A 6,832-nucleotide genomic window follows, 5' to 3' on the forward strand; every position below is an offset into this window, starting at 1 on the left:
AATGAGTGGACTCTATGGCACCTTTAAAGAGATCTCTGGCCTTCTTAGAAATGACTCAGACTGAATTGTGAAGGTAGATACATTGCATTTGTAGAAAGGTTGTTTCGCCTTTAAATTATATTTTTCTACATATTAAGTCTTGTCAAAAAATATATGTATGCTTGGGTATCGTTCACTGATGCATTGGAATTTTTCATCTTCTCTAAGAAGAATTGTGTACAAGGGTGACCCAAAAAAAGACATTTTTTTGGACAAAGATATTGCAGGTATCCGGGTGTAACTGTGTTGAATTAAGCCGGTAGGCCGCATTGAGATAGTGTAGTTCTATACAGCATATACATAGTTAGGTCAGTGATAGTCTTTCTTATAGTCTTTCTTTCATATTGGCAAAAAAGAAAGAACAGCTTTTATTGGTTCCATGTAATAATGTCGCCACAAAAATCTCGCCATGCAAAAATATCGCCGAAAAATGGCCGTTTTTTGTGGCAACATTATTGCATGGAACATACGGGGGACACCCCCGCAACCCCCAAACTTTTTTTCTTCTTTTTTTTTTATTTTTTATTTTATTTTTATTTTTTTATTTTTTGGCCCTGTCCCCATATATATGGTCACCCATATAATATCGCTGCGATCTTTTCCGGTGATATTATTTACAGCGACCATATATATGGGGATAATATTACCTGATACCCTTTTATTAACCTTCTGTTTTAGACATAGCAGAATGTACTCTTTCTGCCATATGGATAATTCAGCTTGGCAAATACTAAGTTACCTTGCTACAGTCGGAATTCCCAGGGCCCACTTGTCACTCCATCTCAAGCAAGGGTTTGCATGTTTTTTTTCTTAATACAAAAATACAGGCGAGAACTGTCAGTGGTCGGCCTGGATTTTGGGTGTTGACATTTGTTTTGGCAACCCCCAGCCCCTCCTCCAGCCTCTCTTCCCCTCCCCTTCCTCAACCCTCCCTCTCCACCACCACGTCATCCCCAAAAAAAAACCAGCCACCTCCAACCCACTTATCTGCTGGAACTCCCGGCACCGCTGCTCCTTCCCATTGGGTATTTTCATTTTTTTTTTTCATGGTAGATTGGGCTCACGCAATACACGCAGAGCCCATCTCTCTTGAAAGGAAACAAAAACTATTCGCAACCCAGCCTGCAAATAGCTATTACCCCCTTGTGGGGCTGGCGGGATTGTGTACTGGGCCTGTAACACCCCTCATCCCTCGCCAACGCCTCCTGCTTAGTCTCTGGCTGGTGGGCTCTTACCAGCCCGGTACGCCCCCTGACACTGGAATGATTGCTACAATCTACCCTCATTGTGTTGGGGTAGGGGCCCCAAAATCCCCTGTGGGGTTGTGGTGAGATTTTGGAACCTCATTGGCCCATAAATGTTTACGTATCGTTTCCTGAAAGATTTGTTGAGGTATTCCACACAATGCGCTTTGAAGCCGTATGTACTTGCTGTATAAGCGCTGTATAAGCGCCAAACAAGCGAACAATAAATACATGAAAAGCAAAGGCAGTGATAGCATACTTATTACGAGGCGCACAACGTACATGCATATTGAACAACGGATTCCAATTGGGTGCACGTTTTTCGATGGCCCATATAATCAGGAAACAGAAACAAGACAATTGCATGCATGGTATAAATGTTATTTGTCATTTAGATGTAATTGTTTATTTATAACACGCTTAATACCCAAAGGTTACTAAGGCAGACCGGAGGATCGAACCTGTGCTGCTCTGCGTCCTCTTGCTTCCAGGGCGAGCGTTTTGCCCCTGAGCCATCCTCCTGATTTAGGCAATATTCACTATGATAATAGCCATCAAAAGTACAGCATGAAAACTAAATTAAAAAAATCTTTTGCAGATTATGGTCTATGTAAAAACAACCAACCCACAATAAGTTAGGATATATATTATCTAACTTATTGGACCTTATTTGCTGCACTAAGGCCAAAAAGGAGCGGTCTTAATTCCTGATCTTGTTTATGGTGGGAGGGGGGCAGGGAGGGAGAGCGGGGGGGGGGTGGGTTGGGATAGGGGAAGAGGGGGGCGATAGGCTGCCAAGAGTTTCTCACTGGAAGATTCCTTGGAGCAGGATGGATAGTGCTCTGCGACCATACCCTGTGTAGTCCCGGCGCGAAGGAGGGGGTATGGCATGGGACAGGCCCCCCTGCGCCAACCACCTAGCCGACTTCTAAGCCATAGGTTGGAGGGAGAGTCTGGAAAAAATGAATCAAATTGTGCCGTGACCCGGGGCCTATCCGGCTACTGGCCTACACCTGTGGACCCGCAATATTCCTTATTGGAGATGTATGAATTCATAGAGCCACTTGAAAAATGAAGACATTGTAAAGGAAGCCATTTTGCAAGTCCTGTCCTCGCGAACAGATTTACGAAAGCGAGGCCTATTTTGTAGCCAGTGTAAATATATTTTAGCTGCAAAGCTGAGCATTCTCGTTTTTACATGAGGACATTCCAACCACGGATCTTTGTAGGCAACACAAGAAAAAGGTAGGAGAGCCTTCCTTGCAATTGTGGCTGGTTTTCTAGCACCCTCTGAAAAATGCTTAACGGGTTCTTTCTGGGTTTTTTTGTACCCTTCTCTCTTTTTTTCTGGGGAATACAGTTAAAGTTATTTTGATGCCCACGGGTTTTGTGCGTGTTACACATGTAAAAATAAATAAGTGGTAATGGATATTTCAGGCGGAAAACGAAAACAATGGGCCTGATCGCGAGTTGGGCGGTATTCCAGATGGGATACAGCCGAACTATATTATTGTTAGCGCCCACCAGTCCATTGGTATTACCACCGGATCACGGCTTGGTCGCTTACTCTTTATCCCCATTCCCCTTTTCAGTGTAATTAGTGCACGGACCACCAGCGGTAATTGCAACAAAAATTGGCATTTTCTCAGTGTTTTTCCCCCCAGCTCTGAGCTGGGTGTAAACCCGCCAGACTCGTGATAGTGACAGCCCTTAAATGTGGTGGTAATACCATTGCCGCCGCATTTAATGGCTACCTCCCAACTCGTGATGAGGCCCAGTGATCACTAGCCTGTATAGTTTTGGTTAGTAGGTGGTGCTGTAAGAGACATCTACAAGGAGAAACAGTTGTCTTGGGAAGTGAAGATAGGAGAGCGCTGGCCTGTAAAGAGGCGCATAGAGCCTGTGTGTGCTCATTAACCTTTTAGGCAACCATTAACCCCCATGGCCATACTAGTCAATACCTCCCATGCCACACACTACCTGCCTCTCCGCACCTGCAACAAATGCCCCTGGGATCTCTCTGAGCTTGCTCTTTGGTTTCTGAGCAGCCTTCTGACCGGTAATGGCTTACTTGCCGCTGTAAACTAGCTCCTGGTGGAATTAGAATGTTTTAGAGGGCAGCATGAAAAGGTTTTGAAGCCACTGAGTTAGTGAGTGAAAGTGGGGCACTCTGACTTGTGGGGGGGAGTGGAGGTGGAAATAGGAAGACAGGGATTGGCCACCCACCCCCACTTGGAATGAGAGCTGGCAAGCAGGGCATCGACCAAGTGGCCGGACAACAGGCGCGGAAGGACATAGGGGAGCAGGAAGAGGAACGTAACCCGCACACAATCTGGGGATGAGTTTCCGGGAGACGAATGGCAGAATGGAGGGAGGAAAGGATGAGAAATAAGGAAGAGGATTAAACATCCAACAAAGGAAAGCAAAGGAGACACTTAGGGCTTCACTATGAATACTGCAGTGAGGTAACAAAGTGGCAGTAATTCCATTACAGGTACTTTTTTTGTTGGTAACGGAATTACTAACATGTTTACCAGACTGCCGAATTGTGAGTTTGACCTTTTAGTAAATCCTCCATTTTAAGTCCAAAAATTGGTGGAATTGCTACAGTCGTTTTACCACTCACAGTAATTCTGCCAAAATCACAACGGGGTGCTATGGAGTCCAAAAGTGGGGATTTACACTACCTTGGCACCACTCGTAATCCCATGGTAAATGCATGGGTCTGGCTGGTGGTAACAATAAAGATTCTGGTGGTAATTCAGCAGATTTACCATCGAATTACCGCCAAACTCGCAATGAGGTCCATCGTTTTGCAACACGGGTAATCAGACACATGGCCATGTTACAGAGTAAGGCAGGGTTTGAAAGGGGAATAGTGGGTGACCTGATTTGTAACATGGAGGCGGCAGGCAGTACCTATTTTACCACGCCTGCAGGCAGTCTTTTATACTGAATTTCTTTTAATGTGTTTTCAGAGTTTGAAACTAACTGCAAAGTGGAACATGTCTTCATATCAGTGCAATTTCATCTGCATGTATTTGCAGTAATACATTTACATCTGTGCATTTCCATTGTTTATTATTATTTTTTTATTTGATTTATTGTGCTTATGTTCAATATTTGAACTTTTACACATATAAAATACAAAAGGGAAAGTTAAGACAAAAAAAGAAAATGAATCATAATCCAAATAACATTCATTCATAATTTTTTTTTTAGAGAGCATGGGAAACAGATGTGAAAAGAGTAAGCCATGCAGAAAAATAAAAAGGGAGGGAGTTACTGGGCTATGCCCTAGTTTAAAAAAAAACATGAAAATGCATGCATGCAAAGGCATAAAGATGTAAGTGCATGGCTGTAAAGACATGGAACCCTGGGCAGATTTAACCCATTGTGCAAATGTTTGACTAGTTAGCAAAAATTCAGCAGGGAAAATTGGGGGGTACAAAATCAAAATAATGTTGCATGAATGGACCCTGAGACTTTCTTGTTAAAGTTAGTAAGTTGGAGTGGGAGCGCCCTCAACAATGAGATGCGGCAGCAAGTACTCTCAGTTCCTTGACTTTTAAAACCAGGCAGCCAAATGGGTTGTATTTAATGTAGGTTCAATGTCAGGTCCTGCGTGTGCCAAAGAGACACGTTTTCCCTGGAGAGGCAGAATAGCACGGCAACTGTGCCTCCTTCCTCTAAAAGAGGTGTGTGTGGCTGCATCGCCTTCTGGGTGGAGTGTCCAACCTCAGCAGGCATCATCCTAAGACATGCGTTCTGCTATATAACTCGAGGTCAGAGCTATTTCTCTGATGATTGATGTTTACAAAGCTAAAAGCACTTGCTGTTGCCACATGCAGGTCTGGGTGCAGCTTTCCTATGCAGCTCTGGAAATTGAAGAAGGACACTTTTTAAAAAGAATCTTACATTTATCTAAAAATACGCCTACCATACCAGTTTATATGGAGTAAGGCTTAGGCCCTCTCCCTTTGGAAGCACAATTTAGACCCTATTTCTACAGGTGCCTATTCATTGCGTAGAGGCTCTGATGATCTGTAGGAGAATCTTCTGAGTGAGGGCTTAGAGTGGGAGGGGCTTGCGCAATCCCAAATTATTTTAGGGAAATGAAAGTTGCCTATGATGAGTGCGCAATATGTCGGGTGGGGGGGGGGGGTTGTTGCAAGATTGCCCACAGGTAGTCTTACAGTTGATGATTTGTCCCTAAAGACAATTTTGAGCTTTGAAATGTCTCTTAACTGGATACCCGATTTATTTAAATATTCCTTAATCTTAAAATGTTGCTTAAATCTTTACTTTAGGCGTACAGTGCTTTGAGGTGATATCGGGGCACTTCTTACTTTTGTCCGATATGCCTCAGTGTATCAGAGCCCAATGTCCATTTTGTTCTCTAATGCCCATTCTATAGTCACTGTACATCAAAGTTGATGCTCTCATTATTTTTAAGGAGTGTAGGGATTAGAAAAAACAGCAGTGGCCATGACAATTATTTTAAAGCGTTGATGCCCTATATCAGGTATTATCTGTTGCCAACTTTTAGACTGCGTCTGGTGTCAGCATTGTAGATGTATGAAATTAGCCCCCAATTAACAATGTTTTTATGTGTGACGCTCCCTTTTCATTTATGCTGGTGCTTTCAACATATCTGCAATGCTGTTTTTCATTTCATTTTAATACATCTGTGTTTTTATTCATGTTACTTATATAAAGATGATCACTTTATGCAAATGCAAAATGTCTGAATAAAGATATGATGATGGCAATGATGATGATGAATTTGGTAAAACAGCCAGTCAAATAGGCTGTACTAAAGGGAGGTCCATTGCCAGGTCAGCCTCTTCATGTGTGTGTCCAAATGTCAAATTCTCCCTCGGGAGGCTGGATAACAATGTTGATAACTCTATACCCTGCCTCTAAAAGAGATGTGTGTGACTGCATCTTCTTCTGGATGGGGCAGTGAATCCCAGCAGTCATCCTAAAACATACTTTCTGCAATATAAATGGATCACATTGCTCCGTACCCAGGCCCATGCAAGGTTTGGAGCTGCATTGCTCCGTGCCCAGGTCCATGCAACGATTGGAGCTTCATTGCTCCGTGCCCAGGCCTATGCAAGAATCGGGGCGTCGTTGCTCACACTTTACACTGCTTTACACACTCTGCTTAAGCTTACTGCTAGCATTGTGCAACTAAATCAGGGTGACCTTGGTGTTGCTCCCGGAAGATTTGAGAGGGCAGCCATTGCACCTATAAAATCTCAGGCTACAGCCTCCACATCGCAATTGAAAAGTTGTGGCACTGGCCAGGGTGCTGCACCTAGTCGATTATATGAGGGTAGCCAATTTGATGATTCTAGGCAATTGTCAAACGTGTCTATTACATGGAATGCAGGTGTTGGCAGAATGTAGCCTCTATGGTCATTTGGGGTTTATAATGTAGCAACTTTCCGATAGCTGGATGCATACAGAATGATGCCACCCTAATTTATCTACACAGATGTTTAGAATTATGCTGAATGTACCAATTCTAGGTAGGGGCGTAA

Source organism: Ambystoma mexicanum, chromosome 13, assembly GCF_040938575.1.
Source record: "Ambystoma mexicanum isolate Mex_15411 chromosome 13, UKY_AmexF1_1, whole genome shotgun sequence".
Lineage (NCBI taxonomy): Eukaryota > Metazoa > Chordata > Amphibia > Caudata > Ambystomatidae > Ambystoma > Ambystoma mexicanum.